The sequence below is a fragment of the Mesocricetus auratus genome, unplaced genomic scaffold (assembly GCF_017639785.1).
Source record: "Mesocricetus auratus isolate SY011 unplaced genomic scaffold, BCM_Maur_2.0 Super-Scaffold_100015, whole genome shotgun sequence".
NCBI lineage: Eukaryota > Metazoa > Chordata > Mammalia > Rodentia > Cricetidae > Mesocricetus > Mesocricetus auratus.
In genome coordinates this window covers 21,727,351-21,744,148 of record NW_024429198.1, presented here as the reverse complement: position 1 = coordinate 21,744,148, position 16,798 = coordinate 21,727,351, and positions in this window count along the sequence as shown.

The window sequence follows — 16,798 nt, the reverse complement described above, 5'->3', positions numbered from 1 at the left end:
ACAATATTACTAAATCCCACTTCTATATATAACTACGTCCAAAAGAACCAACAAAGACATTGCAGAGTTGGCCCCAACACACTAAGGACAGAGCCAAGAGCCCAGTGGCTCACAGGGTGCTTTTGTGCAGTTTTTAAAAGATGGCCCTTGGAAGCCAAAGAACTAGAGAAAGTCATTCCCTGGGGAGGCAGCTGTCCAAAGCCAGTGTATGACTTATGAAACAGCAGATTAGTTGGTCAATCCACTCATTCTGCCTTCCCCACCTCACCTTTTGTGCAGAGGAAAAATTGCAGGACCACATGCAGAGACTTGGGAAGAGGGTGATAGAATCATACATGAAACTTCCCCCTCATTTTGTTTTGTTTTTTTTTAACCTATCTTTCCCCCTGTTGTTTGCTATGCCAACACTAGGTAACAATGTTTTTTTTTTTTATTTAATCTGCCACGCCTTACTGATAAACCTACCTGGCAGGTGCTAAGTAGCCATTCCCTGGCAGACAGAACTGGAGAGAATGCATGCAGCCCTAGACCACCAACACCTAGTATTTTCCTCCCTTTAAAGTGAAAAGAAGACTGTGACCCCCCCCCTCCAGTGAGGGAGAGCAATGGACCAGTAGTTCTTTAGAGCAGAATCCCAGGTTGATAAAAAGAAATTCTGAAAGCATGTGCCTGTGGGATCAGAGTCCCAGGCTGCGGACACCACTCTGCCCTTGCTTCCTGTCTGGGCACCATCTCTAACTAAAGAGCATGAGAGACTGACCATTGAGAAGAGAAGCATTCACACTTTTACCCTCAGCAAAGAGGTTGCCACTCTATTTCCTTAGGGAGAAGATCAGATCCCCCAGAGTCATTTATCCAGGACACAACTTCCCAGTCTGTAACCTACCAGTACCTTCAGCAATCTGATAGGCCAGCTCAGTGAGTAGAGCATGAGATTCTTAATCTCAAGGTTGTGGGTTCAAGCCCCACGATGGACACCAATATGTAGCATGAATATTAAAAACCCAAAACAGATATTGGGGTTCAATTGAAGATTGGAAAAGCACAGCAACCAAGTCACCAGAGAGCTCTTATCTCTACTAAGACTGGAACAATCCTGTCTTCAGTGTGACTGGAGGCCAATTGCATAAGACTGAATGTCAGCTCTGAGATCCCACTCTTGTATTATATACCTCTCTAGTGCTGGTATTAAAGGCATCCACTACCATGGCCCAGCTTCCATGGCTAACTAGTATGACTGCTGAGATTAACGGTGTGTACCACCACTGTCTGGCCTCTAAGGCTGTGGCTAGTTTTGCATTCTGATCTCTAGGCAGGCTTTATTAAATCATAAACAATATATCACCACAGCTATTCTTACCATGTCCAAGGTCAGGAAATTGCAAGTTCAAAGACCTGCTTATTTGTTCTGCATTTATTGTTGTTAATATTTGAAAGTTGTCAGAATGAAGATGGATCACATATGAAAAGTTCCAACAAAATTAATAAAACTGGGAGGCTAAGAATGAGGGATTGTACATGTATGCCTGATAGCCAGCAAGAAGTGTCACCCAGAGCTGGGGTATGGCTGAAAGTCGGAGTGCTTCCCTCAAACTCAGGAGGTTCTACATTCAATTCCCAGAACTGTTGCTGGTGTTTTTCTTGTCCCACCAGGTCCCACTGCTTTCGCCCCAAACAAACACACAGAGACTTATATTATAAAACTGTTAGCTGATAGCTAAGGTTCTTATTGGCTAGTTCTGTCTTAATTATTAACCCATTTCTATAAATCTATGTATTTCCATATGGTCTTGGCTTACCAGAGAATGCCTGGACCTGCTACTCCTTTGGTGACTACATGGCATCCCTTTGTGGCACCTCTCTGCCTACCTTTCCCAGAATTCTCCTCATCTTCTAGTCCTGCCTGTCTTCCTGCATCTATTGGCCAAACAGTGCTTTATTCATCAACAAATAAGAGAAGCATATATACAGAAGGACATCCCCCATCACAGAACCATGAAGAAGGGGAATCCAGAAACGCTACCAGAACCACAGCCTTGCACAGAGACTACCACAGCCTCACATAGAAAATGTTTTTGCAATGGCATCTGCCCAGTTGCCTATTCCACCATGAACAGCTGCTGCCTTTGCAACTGATTCAAGGGTCAAGGGTTACCATTTCAAAACATGTAGTCCTTGTCATCTTGCCCTCAAATAATCCACCTTGTTCTTAACCTCCTTGAGTAGGAACAAGGTTCACTATGACACCTATATTCCCACTATAATGTCCATTCCTGAAAAAAAATCTATTACTTTTGCTTGTTTTTTCAGACAGGGTTTCTCTGTAGTTTTGGAGCCTGTCCTGGAATGCATTGTCATGTAGACCAGGCTGGCCTTGAACTTGCAGAGATCTACCTGCTCTGCCTCCCAAGTGCTGGGATTAAAGGAGTGAATCACAACCATCCGACAAAAATCTATTATTTTGAGAGATCATTTTCCATTTGGGGTTTAGGTTGATATACTTAATGGCATGCTTTTTTTAATATGAAATATCTAGTAGTCATTCAAAGAAAGGTTTGTAGTTAATGGGTCTGGGAATAAGAAGGGATGGGAAGACTTCCTAATAGGAATGGAGTGTTTTCCTGGACAATGAAAAATGTTACTGAACTATGTAACAGATACAGCCGTGCAGCACTGTGACTATGCTACATTCATAGTCATTCCACCAATGAGTGGCTCACTTCAAAACTGTTATTATTATATAACTTCGCCATTATTATTTCTTAAACAATGCTTGCTATGTAGCCTCGGCTACCCTTGAACTCTTGCTCCTCCTGCCTTAGCCTCCAATTAAGTTTTGGTAAGAAAAAAAAACATTTTTTTAATCAAAAGTTTCAACTACTATATTTCTGGCTTCTCTCGAGAAACTACAAGACCTTGGAGCTAACCTCACCCCTTCGTGTGGTAGCCTTCAGCAGCTCTTGAGCAGCGACCATCTGCTAAGGAAGAGGCATTTGCTGTCCCTGTTGCCTTTCACCTTTGGAGTTCCTGACTCCTGCTCCACCCATAAGGAAGCCATATCCTTACTCCAGAGAATAAGCAAAGTTCCCACTGAGCTGCTATCTCTGAAGAATGTAAGGCAGGATCACAAGTCAAGACTGGAGACCAGCCCATGCAAAATGAAGCAAAGAGGCCAGGAGGCCCCAAGACGGGGATCAGAGAGTCACAGACCCAGTGTGAGACCAGTGTGTTCCCATGTCGGTGACTGGAGGAGTACCTTTCTCACCTTCCAGCCCACTCCATCCTCTTATCCGCCTTTGCTTCCCTTTCCAGTTCCTCCCACATCCTCAATTACTGTGTGTATTTATTGCTTAGGGCATTCTTACCAAATCATCTCAAGATGGCCTAAACAGCAGAAACCTATTATTGGAGGTTGGACGTCTCAGATGAAGGTACCTTCAGGGCCGTGTGCCCCCTAAAGGTTCTCAGAGAGCAGGCTTCCTAGGTCCTTCAGCTTTTCGTTCATCCAGGTAGCTGGACCTTGACCTGTGGCATGGACTCTCCCATCTCTGCCTCCATCTTCCTGTGGCTTCCTTCTGTCTGTCCCTGTGTCTCAAATCTCTCTCTTTCCTGTTTCTCCTAAGGACACAAATCTCTGGGTTTTAGAACTACCTTAACTCCAGGATGATCTCGTGTAGAGATCTTTAATTCAATCTGTAGAAGTTGTTTTCAAATAATATCACATTCATAGGCAGATATTGGAACGGGACACAGACATACTTGGTGGAGATACAATTCAATGCATTATACAATGATAATTATTTGCTGTTCATATTGATGTTGGCCTGTGACATGTTAAGTAGAGACTCTGTCATATTCGATGTTGGCTGCCTGTAAACAAGGCCTGGAACATGGGTGCTGAATAAATACTCCCAAATGGAGAATGAGACTGTGCGTTTGGCTCAAGGCAGTCAGCAACCAGTCCCATGAGAAGGCGCAATGACAGGAACCCAGCACTGATAAGGCAAAGATGAATATCAGCTGTTCCCAGGAATAAAACTGTTGTGTGTTTACTGTTTCTAAATGGAAGCATTCCCTCTAGGAAGGAGGAAGGAAGCTCATAAGAAATCAGGAAACTAACAAAACTAACAAGTCTCACTAAAGAGACAGGAATCACAAGTCCCATTCCCAAGATTTTACATATGTTGGGACAATTGTTGGGGGGGGGAGAATCTTCAGTGAGTACCTGTAGGTTGGACAGGGAACCCCAAATCACTCATGCCAAAGTGGGCTTCCTGGTGCTTCCCATGTTCCTATAAGTGATTGTAGTAAACTCCTTGTGGTCTCTGATTGCTTCTGAGTCAATTGCATCTATTCTTTGCTGTTAGTATTCAGGCATTTGTACTGGCCTGTCCTAGGTGGTCTGAAAAGATATGTCCTCAGCTGCAGCCACTAAGAGCACCACTTGTGCATAGTCACTATGTTCCCTTTTAAAAGGGCCCTGCCCACCTCCCCCTCCCCCTTCTCTGTTCCTTTGCCTGTCTCTTTGTCTCATCCCACACCTTTCTTTTCTCTTCTGCTGCTCCTATCCCCAGAGGCCAGTCTCACCCCTCCTTTTCCCATTCCTTTTCCCCTAATTAAAAAAAAACCCTCTATGAGAGCTCTGTCACATGGTGACTTTCTCCAGCGGCACTTTTTAAATTACAACAATTGCCATTTGCCAGCAATTTATTCAGAGGCAAGAAGGTGACCCTGTGCTCCCCTTAAGTGTGATCACTTCTTTGGTTTACAACCAGTGCCCTATCCTAGGGGAATGGATGTTTGTTCATGTCTCTTCAGGAAAAGTCACCCAGAACATTTTACCAATTATGCAGCACGAGGAGTGACCTAGCATATTTAAGAGTTTTGTATTAATGAAGATTCCTGACATGACAGTTAGACAGCATACACCTAATCTTCAGTGAGGGCAGGTTCTAGACCAGGGAAGAGCTTGGAAAGTTCCTGCTGGGGTGATGACAGTGTCTCCTGCAATCCCAGCGCAGGCTTCTGTCTTACCGTGGGAGTGATGGTCAACCAACCATCTCCTTCAGAATCACCGAGGGGGAGTGAAATAGAGAGGCACGCTCATGGGCCTTACATCCAAACCAGAGTCCCAGGGATTCCTTCTCAGATCTTCCTCTTTCTGCCAAGCTTGCCTCAGAATCTCCAACATTCTGATCTCTGAGAACATTAAAGTTTGGGGATGGCAGAAACCTAAGTTCTCCCTATGGTAAGAAGTAGGATTCTGTTTCTCCTCTATTAAGAGCATCTCACAGCACTGGCTATTGGCTCTAACCACTGTCCTCAGCTCAGGCAGTTAATTGGCTGGCATGCCCCAGAGTCTTCCTCCCTATTCTGTTTCTCATACTGTCACCAGAGATAAAATATAACAAGAATGGCACTATCTCTGTCTTTTATGGTTTCTCCATTGTCAAAAATTGATTGCCTGCCATTGATTGCCTACCCAGCAACCACCTTTTCTTTGTTTTGTAATGATTCCATGCAGCCGTTTTCATAGAAGGGTGAACCCCACTAACTACTTTAAGGAACTAGCTGAGATTGATCCCAAGTCCTTTGCCATCATGCTACTTGCCAGCAACTGGTTCAGTGCTCTCAGATGAGACATGAGAGCGCCTACTGAGACCATCTAGGGGAAATTCTATAACAGAGAGAGCACCTCCCCCATACCGTTGCTACCGGTTTAGATGTCTCCCATTGCCTGCATAACACCACTCAGGTTCTTTAAGGTCACCTGAAGAAGAGTCTAAGCTATCTTGACCATCCTCTTCACCCTATTGTCGAGGGAGGAGATTCTGTTCTAGGGCCATGGAGGTTGCTGATCTAACTCTAGAAGGAGGAGACTGATAAAAAGCTTGTTAGATGTATGTGCTCATAGTCTCAGCAGAAAGAACACCATACCCTGGGGAAGGCTTGTAAGTGGAACAGTGAAAGTGGGGCTGTAGGTGACTGCCTTTGTAGCACCAAGAAGCAAGGGGATGCACTGGTGCCAAGAGGAGAATGATGTTCTCTTCTTTGGACAAGTCTGAGGTCTAACAAGGACCTGGGACCTTCCTTATTCGGGGATCAGTTAGCAGTCCCTGGCCTCATCATAACATGAGTTACTCAGCTGGAAGAACTTATACATGGAGCAGAGCAGAAAGGGGCACTTCACTTAGCCTCTTGCTTTAGATATCAAGGCAGCAGATAGCATGGGTCCTTACCTGGGGACCTTCTACCGCAAAGATGGGCATCCTTAGAGAGCTCAGATCCACTTTGAAAGGACAGCATGCCAATCAAGCCCAGCACCGACTGCCATTGTCATTTCATTTCTGCTTGAGTATCTCTCCCACTGCACTCCCCTACCACTGCCTCCGCTGACACTCACGACACTTCCAGTGACCTGGGAGAGGGATGGTGGGAAAGGCTTGAAAGTCTCCATCTTCCAAGGAGATACTCTGCCTCAGTCTGTGTGCATCCCAGTAGATCCAGGCAGGATGGAGCTCCTGGTATCCAGAGGTACAGCCTCAACAACATCCCTTTACATTGACTTTTCCTTGGTCAGTATCACATGCTGTCTAGTCATTCACTTCTGCTTCAGCACTAGCTCCCAAATAAGTCGTATGAGGCCTTGATTTTTATGGAAACCTGAAAGAAAGTGAAGTTCCTATGTGGAGTCACAATTTTATGAGGACATGACTTCTGATGAGTTTGAGAGAAAAAAGTTGAGGATGAAAAAAACAGATATGCTGAATACGGTGATATTAGAACAAGGGAGTATTTGGGAGGGGTCTTCTTCCTTCCTTCCTTCCTTCCTTCCTTCCTTCCTTCCTTCCTGATGGGTCTCCACTCCATCTTTCAAGAGACTTTCTCTGAATCATCCTAAGTTATCTTGATGATGGTCCGGGACCTCCACATTAGTCATAAAAAGAATCTTAAGTAAAAGCAGGAGGTGTCAGTGTTTGTGGTCATTTTATGCACTGATATCTTGCAGAGGAACACTATTGAAGCCTTGCTGGTACATCACCTGTCAAAGTCTCCCTGGAGTCACAACATATGATGAGTGTAACCATTCATCTCATCTTTGGGCATTGTCACCCCATCTTCTTGTCTCCAGCTGTCACCTGAATGTCACTAACATCACCATAGATACGAAATTGTGAGGTGAATTCTTTTTCATAGCTGTGGAAGGATGATTACAGCCACTAACAATGAAGTTCCTTTTTACCACAGCCTTTTAGAAATCATCCACATTCAAGTGTCTCAGTGGTGTGTCCGCTCCTGCCATGCAATTGTCATGTTAGGTTTTTATATAAAATATGTAAATGAGGAATGAGATTCAGAGACTGAAAAATGCAGCTCCCAGGTACTCTCTGAGCGCAAAGAAAAATAACCAGGCACCAGAGACTTTTTATTTTTTTACTGATTGAACAGTGCTAATAGTTGTTTAACAGAAATCCTCACAGATGTGTTTAGCTATTTTTAGCTGTAGCGAGGGTCTGAAGATGTATGATCCATCGCACGGGAAGCACTGTGGCTGGTGACTCCACAGTGACAGAAGTATGCAACTGGGTCGCCTTACCACCTCACATCTTGATGGGACAGAAGCAGACAGGAAACAGGAAGCAGGGCTGAGCTTTGAAAGCTCATGACATGTTCTACTGCCCTACTTCCTGCACTAAGGCTATACCTCCCATAGGTTCCACAACTTTTCAAACAGCACCCCTAAACTGTGAATCAGGTACTCATGAGCCTGTTGGGAATTGTTCACATCAAACCACAAGAGTTAGAGAGCTCAGGTTACCTCCCGATTTTGGGGGGAGGCTAACAGTGGTATTGTGAGAACACTAGAGAGGGCAGGCTAACATCTGGCAATATTCACAGTTAGTGCTAGTCTGTCACTACAGTATGGGGGAGAACCTCATTCTGCCTCTTTCACTGGGTCTTGCAAGTCTTGTTCTTTATACTCTATTGGCCAAAGAATACACCAGAGTTCTAGCCCTGAAGGCTTCCCAGACCAAGGTCAGCCCGTTCAAAAGCCTCCAGCCGCTTCCCTTTCACCATTGAGTTCTGTCAAAATAAACAATGAGGAGTCAGATCCACACCTGTATCTCCTATATATTAGTTTTTCCTCCATTGCCTGATATTTTAACCCATTTGTTCTTTGATATATATATGTATATATATATACACATATATATTATTTTGATCATATCAACCTCCCTCACTCCCCAGCTTCTACAAGATACCCCTCCTAATTTCATATCCTATTTTTTCTTTATGACCCAATGAGTACAATTGCAGCTGTCCATATGCAGATGGGTGCAAAGCCATCCATTGAAGCGAAGACAACCTAAAACCAGCAACAATCTGGAGAAAAATGACTCTCTCTCCCAATGAGCTATCAATTGATAGTAGCTCTCAGCTAGAGGTGGGTTTCATGACTCCTTCCCCTATTGTATTAGTTTCTTACTGCTGCTATGACAAATTATTGCAATTTCATGGTTTTAAATAGTATACATATGTTTTCTTGCTATTGGTGTAATCACAATCTGAAATTAGTTTCACTAGTCTGTAACCAACCTTTCATCATATCAATATTCTTTCTGGAGACTCTGTTTTGTTTTATTTTGTTTATGTAGCTTTGGAGCCTGTCCTGGAACTCAATGCATAGACAAGGCTGACCTCTAATCCACAGAGATCCGACTGCCTCTACCTCCTGGGTGCTGTGATTAAAGGTGTGTGCTACCACCATCTGGCTTCTTTCTGGAGTATCTGAACAAGAATTTGTTTCCTTCCCTTTTTTATTTTGTTTTGTTTTTCGCTTGTAGAGCTCCTTGCATCTCTCCCCTGTGCTTCTTTTCTCAAATCACATTGTCTCAATACAGTGTCCATCATTATGTGGTCCTCTCTCTCCTACTGACTCTTCACGTGTTCTCTCTCTTACAAGAGCCCTGTGATTACACCCAGAAGCACCCCTACCTCATGATGCTAAAAAATTACTAGATAAAAATTACGCTTATTTGATTTTTCTGTGTGTGTATATGTATGTGCATATGTGTGTATAGTCACACATGCCCCAGCACACACATGGACGTCAGAGGATAATTTACAGGGGTGAGTTGTCTCTCTTTCTCCATGCAGGTCCTGAGATCAAACTCAGTTCATCAGACTTCAAAGCAGGTGCCTTTACCATCTAAGCCCTCATGCCAGGTCCCGCCTTCAGATTCCTAATCACATCTGCAAAACTCCTTAGCCACAGGTTCCTGGCACTTTATATTTCCATGGGTCTCTCACTGGAATGAAGCTATTTTGTCAGTCTGGTATACCCTAGTTCACATTCTAAATGAGCACAAGCTAAGGTGTTCTAGAGAGCCGGGAGAAAGTGCAGAATACTTCTGTCTTTTAGCTGCAGGGTATGTAAAAGAACCATATATGCAGAGGACAAAAATTCTGCCCAGGCAGTGGTGTCAAATGCTTTTAATCCCAGCACCCGGGAGTTGGAGTCCAGCCTCGTCTACAGAGTAAGTTCCAGAAACCCTGTCTTGAAAAACCAAAATAAATAAAATACAATATAAAGGGACTAAGATTCAAGCCTCAGAGAGGTGCAGGTGCATCGTAAAACCAAGGATGTATTTGAGACCTGGGAGCCCAGACAAGGGACAGGTCTCTTTTTAGCAAAGCAAATAGCATCAATATCTCCTCTACCATGCTGCAAAGAGTGCTGAATCAGGTATGGCAAATAACTTTTTCAGGCATAGCCAAGTCCTCAAGAAGTAATGGGAAACTCCATGGCCAAAAGAAAAAAACAGAACCTAAAAGCCACAGGTTTAAACAGGAGCTGATTCAGGCAGTGCTTTGTGGGAATGGGAGAGGAGGCAAGGCTTGGGAACCAAAGAATTTGCTTTACCATCCACACATGGAGAAGACAGTGAGACTTGGGTCTATTCCAGAGAGAGAATTTTACACATCTCTGGGATAGTCTAAGAAAAAATGGAGCTATTGTCTCAGCAAAATTGTAAGGAAACTTACTGCATAACTGGGGTTATGAAAGAATAGTAAGAGCTTCTATAATGAATTTTAATTGGGCTTGTCCTTGCTGTGACTTACAGTCTAAATTTTGCATGAGTTTTATGACCCTGGTAACTCAGAGCCAAAAAAGCAATTAATATAACAAGTGGAATCAGTCTTTTCCAAAGGGACTCTTCTTGGACTAATATTCTCTCTGACCACATTAAGATATTGTTCTTCAGAAGGAAGGAACAGGGATGGCATAAGATAGTAAAATCCAAGAATATTATATAAACATGACATAGCAGACAGAATTGACTGAATACAACACCTTGGATCACAAAGAACCAATATCTTATAGAATAATCTTGTTTTGAGTTCCAAAGAACTTTTTTTTTTTTGGTTTTTTTGAGACAGGGTTTCTCTGTGGCTTTGGAGGCTGTCCTGGAACTCACTCTGTAAACCAGGCTGGCCTCGAACTCATAGAGATCCGCCTGCCTCTGCCTCCCGAGTGCTGGGGTTAAAGGCGTGCGCCACCACCGCCCGGCCCAAAGAACTTTTCTTGAAAGCATAATGTTTACAAATATTAGTTACAGAACGTAGAGAAGGAATTAAATGTCTACTAGGTTTGGAGAAAAGCAATTAGACAGAGGAAAAGAGTGAAAGAGAAACGTAATCACAGGCCCCAGGGAAAATTAAGAGTGTAAGAGTGGAACATAAGGAATGGAAGATACCAACCACCAGGACTACCATCCCACAGACAGAGGTGAAGGAGTCTGCAGTAAGAATTTTTAGTTCTTAAGTATTTTGGTTTACCATTCTTTAAATGAAGAACAAAATACAGAGGGATTGTTTTGTTTTAAGGTTTGACAAAGCTGTGCCAAACATAAATCAGCAATTACAACCCCCCTTTGATAAGCCCCATGTTTATTTCCTAGGAGTGACAGTGATTACCCAACAGGCAAAGGACCTGGATTCAATCTTCAGGACTAGACAGGGGCTGGGACACAACTTCCATCTTAGACCATACACAAAAGTTAATGTATATAACGAAAACAAAAATGCAAAACTTAACATTATTAAGCAAATAGATATAATCTTTGTGAATTTTTACTTCAGGCATAGATCTCTTGGCCAAACACAGAAAGTATTAGCTACTAAAGAAAACATGGGGGGGTTGAGAGATGGCTCAATAGATAAAGCCTGTGCCACTCTTGCAGAAGACCTGAGCTTGACTCCCAGCACCCACACCACACAGCTCATAACCACCTGTAACTCAGGTCCAGGGATTCCAGCACCGTCTTCTGGAATTTTGCAGGCCCCAGCACTCACTCGCAGGCAGACACACACATATACACATATTTAAAAGTAAAAGCAAACAGGAAAGAACTGATAAACCAGATTTTATGAGAATCTAAATTTTCTAATCTTCAAAAACTATTATTACAAATATGGAAGTCCAAGCCAGAAGTAGAAAATACTCACTATACATATATATATATATGTATCTGACAATTATTATATTGAAAAAACACTAAGAAATCTTACAACTGAAAAAAACAGCAAACAAACCACTGAAGAATATATGTCAATGTTCAGGCACACAAAAGTATGCTTGCTTGCTCATTTACTGTCGGAAGTCAGCAGGGCAACAGAATTTAATTCTGCAGCGAGCAGGAGAGTCATCAAAGTGTAAACAAACAAAGTGACGGGGATAATGTGTTGCAAACAAAACTCTCACATATGGCTGGTGGAAGACTAAAATGTCACAATCACTTTTAAAGCAGTGTCTTACGAACTTAAGAATATGTTTAACATTATGATCCAATGATGACACTTTTTTTTATATTTGCTTAAGGTAAAGAAAAGGATATAGGGGCTGGAGAGATGGCTCAGCACTTAAGAGCACTGACTGCTTTTCCAGAAGACCTGGGTTTAATTCCAAGATGGCAGCTCACAATTGTCTGTAATGCCAGCCCCAGGGAAACCAATGTCTATTCTGTCTGGCCTCCAGTCACTGAACATATATGGTGCACAGACATACATGCAGACAAAACATCCATGCATGTATACATAAGCACTTTTTTAAAGAAATGGTATATTCACATACTACCTTTACTTGAAGTTTTATTTGCAATAGCCAAAACCTGAAAGTATCCATCCCTCAAAAGATTAATTAATAAACAGATAATTGTATAGTCATCGAACAGAATGTACTAGAAAGACTAAAACTTTCCAAGATACTTAACCACATGGATGAATTTCAGAAACATTATACTGAATAATCTACACCATGATAATACATGCCATATGATTTCATGTATTAATTTTAGCACAGGAAAACCTAATACAGAAAGGTAGAAATAAGACAAATTGACTTACTAGGGATGTTTAACTGTGTTAAGACATGAAGGAAAGTTCTAGATGATGGGATCAATCAATTGTACAAGTTGAGACAAATACTACAATTCACAAAATAAGAATTCCTTGTGCATTTTTTCTGTGTAAATGGTTTCTCCATGAATATAATTCACTTTTTTAAAAGAAGGGGTGGAGAAGCCAGTCAGTCCTGGGGGTTCACACCTGCAGTCCCAGCAATACACACCACTGGATTAGATGTAGAGTGGGAAAGAAAATGGAAACTTGATGCTGACTCTTGAGGGTTTTTTGTTTGTTTGTTTGCTTTGTTTTGCTTGGGTTTTTGAGACAAGGTCTTTCTATGTAGTCCTGGCAGAGCAAGTTGGTTCCCACTGTGTAGCTCAGGCTGATCTCAGACTTACAGTGACATTCGTGCTTCAAAAAGGTTCTGTTTGTATCTCAACAACTGGAAAGGACAAAGTTGTAATTCATAAGGTGAGAGAGGCTGTAGGAGAACCAGAGAAATTTTGAACAGATGTATGTTGAGCTTTACTGTTGAACAGGTTAGAACTTGGCATCCAAACACCGATGCTGGAGGACAGGTAAGTCAGGGGTGTAGAGAAGAAGACATCAAGGTCAAAGTAGAATGTGAGAGGTATTTATACCAGGGCACTGAGATCACAGTTGGGGAAGACTTGTAGGAACACACTCCCACAACAAGCAGTTATAGAAGACAAGGAAATGGAGAAGAAATGGAAAACCTAGGAAGGCTGTGGGCCAAACTACATGAAGTCTTTCCAGGAGAGGCAGGCCAAGCAGTGGTAATGAGTCAAATAAAGGTGCTCACTCCAGTACCTGCATCTATGCGGCCTTCTCTGGGAAAATAAAGATTTCTCAAGGACTGACTAGGAAGGAAGAAACCACAAAGGTGAGAGAGGACTGATAAGAACATGCAGGTGACTGAGAATTAACTGAAAAGAGGCTTTGTCGTCACCAGAAAACACAGCATCACATTGAGGGGTGAGATTGCTTTTCTGAGTGGAAATGGAACATGATAGTAACAGAAATGGCTTCCACCAAGAAAAGAGTCCAGTGACAAATTGCAGAAGTCAGATTGGCTTCTGAACATCTAAGTAATGATTCAAAATTCTCGATCCTCCAGGCAGTGAGGAGGAGATTTAACCAAAACCCACCATAATCGCATATGAAATTCTCAAACAATGAATTACAAAATAAATTCTAGATCCTTGACCTTCAGATGAAGCAATATTAGATAGTCAGCATATGATACGGACAGAACAATGTCCAACCTCCTGGTTCTCCACCGGGAGTGGCTTGGCTACCCAGTACACATTTGACTTCATCAGGCAACAATTCCGCTTCTTACAACTGCACGGATGCTCCTGACTGTGGTGGGTGGGAGCCAGGCTGCAGCTGAAAACAGGACGAACCATCCTCAGAAAAGAATGATGTGGTGTCCAGTGTCTAGATAACTAAGCTTGAGAAATCACAGGCAAATCCAAAGTCCATTCTAAACACTCATTTTCTCAGAGAAATAGCTTCCTCTTAGTCAGCCCACCTCAGCTTTGAATTTCCAAGGCTATTGGCCCCTTGATTACATTTGGTGACAGAGACAGCCTGACCCCAGAGTCTGGGCCTCTTAAGTAGACTGTCCTGTGCCACATAGTCAGTCAAAGCAAAAACATTGAACTTTTGGATATTTGAACCCCACATGATAGGCTCCAGGAAGTTCTCATGAAAGCTTCCCTTCAAGAGGAGGACCCTATTATCAACCCCATTAGATAATGTTTTCCTCCCCCTGGGCAACAGTCTTTGGAAAGACAAGTAGGTACTCTGTAGCATGAAAAATAAAAGACCCAGAAACTGGTATTGGGGTTCAAGCTTCAAGCTGAAGATCAAAACAGCAAAGCAGCTGACCACTAGCTTCTCACCTCTACCTCAACTCAGACCAAAAGGGCTATCCTCAAACTACTCCAGATGTCACTGCTCCTCAGATTCACTCAGTGTGACTAGAGACTAACTCTCAAACTAAATGTCTTTACCTTTTATGCCTCTCAAATCCGTGGTTAAAGGTGTGAGCTCTGATTCACTCTCTGGTGGCCCAGGGTGGTCTTGGACTCAGAGATCCATCTGTGTTTCTCCTCAGTGCTGAGATTAAAGATGTGCACCACCACTGCCTGGTCCCTGTAGCTTGACACTGGCTTTGCTTTCTGAATCCTCAGGCAAGCTTTAATAAGTCATAAATAAAACATACCACCACAGTACTCCATTCTGTTTTTTAAAATATGGCTCTGTAGCATAGTCTACCATGGTAGTGTGCATTGCTGAAGTTAGGCAAGAAATTTGACTTCTGAACACTTCATCACGCTCATCTGTAAGATTCATGGCTCACTGTGCATGTGTTACAGGTTGTTGGAAAGATTAAATGATTCTATGCAAAGCCCTTAGAGTGTGCCTGTCACATAGTAGGTGCAGTGTATAGTTGCTTACTGTGTTTTCAAACATTCACAGGAAAAATCTGAATGGACGCTTTAAGAAGCCTGGCCGAAGCCCAGCTTCAGAAAACTTAGCAACAGAAGAATCACAGCCTCTGCAGTTTCTCTTGAAGTGACACAAGCCGTTCGAAACTGAGCAAGCATTGATGAGGAGTTGAGGAGTTGAAAGTGTAAGTGATGATTAACTTGGTTGCCAAGGAAACATTCCAGGTTGGGAGGAAAAAGGATTGTTATGGGAGTCAGTTCAGAGTCAGGAAGCAGCCCACAGGACTCTGTCCTTCCTGGCCACAAGAAGGGTAAAGAGAATGAAGAGCCTCACACGGTATGCAAAACCCGAACCGTGTGGTTTGGAGAGAAAGCCTCACACGTTATCCAACAGCGGGCCTCATAGAGCTTGATGTCCCTTTAGCCCCAGAAATTAGCTACTTTTCACATTTCTATGGCAGAATATCTGACAAAAGCAACTGGAGAAAAAGGAAAAAGTGAGGTTTTTGTTTTTGTTTTTGGTTTTTTGGTTTTTTGGGTTTTTTTGCTCTCCTTTTGAGAAGGGAGGCAGCCCGTCATAGTAGGAAGGCATGGCAGGGCAACCCTGAGGCCACAGGACCCTGCATCTACAGCCAGAAAGTAGAGACGGATGATTGCTAGTGCTCAGCTTGCTTTCTCTTTTTCTATTTTTCTATTCAGTCTAATAGCACCCCAGCCCATGCGGCGGCACTGCCCATGTTCAAGTCAGGCGTCGTGGGTTATTTTTTCTCTTTTGGCTTTTTTGGGGGGCCACCACCCAGCTTCCAAATAAATCACACACAGAGGCTTATGGTTAGTTATGAATGCCCAACCTCGGCTTGGCTTGTTGCTAGCCAACTTTTCTTAACTTAAATTATCCCATCTACCTTTTCCCTCTGGGTTTTTATCTTTCTTACTTCTGCATACCTTACTTTCCTTCCTACTCCGTGGCTGGCTGGGTGGCCGGGTGGCTGGGTGGCTGAGTGGCCGGGTGGCTGGGTGGCTGAGTGGCCGGGTGGCCGGGTGACTGGGTGGCCGGGTGGCCGGGTGACTGGGTGGCCGGGTGGCCGGGTGACTGGGTGGCCGGGTGGCCGGGTGACCCGGTGACTGGTCCCTGATATCCTCTCCTCCTGTTCTCTCATTGCTCCTCCTTTTCCTCAGTTCTCCTTCTGTTTCTCCTCTCTGCCTGCCAGCCCCGCCTATCCTTGCTCCTCCCTCACTGTCGGTCATTCAGTTCTTCATTAGACCATGAGGTTGTCTTAGGCAGGCAATGAATCACAGCTTCAGAGTTAAACAAATGCAGCATAAACAAAAGTCACACGTCTTAAAATAATATTCTACCACAGTCAGGCCTGCCTTTCTCATTCAAGCCTCCCTGGAAAGCACCCTCACAGGCATGCGCAGGTGTGTCCCTTAGGCGAGTAGGCGCCAGAGATTAACAATCGCTCCAAGCAGAGAAGGGTGAGGTGGTGTGCAGCAAAGCAGTGAGAAGAAGCTCAGGCCCAAGGAGGCTGATAGGAAGACAGACAGCTGTTGTCTCTAGACCCCTCCACACACAAGCGTTAACTCAAAGAAAGCTACTGTGTGTGAGACGGTTTTCTCCTTGCTGCACAGAAATGCCTGACAGGATCAACTTAAGGGGTGAAGGGGGAGGATTGATTTAGGTTTCCGAAGTCTTGGTACATAGTTGTGGGGAAGACATGATGGAGTCCGTGGTGATGGAAGCATGTGAGCTCGCTCACATCACAGCTGAAGACAGGAAGCAAGGAACACAGACCACAACCCAAGGAGGTTTAGCATTCCGGGCCCCACCCTAAGGGGCCTAAGTCTACCACTTAGGACCCATCCTAAAGGTCCTGCAAGCTCTCCAAGCTGAGCCTCCAGCTAAGTAAGAA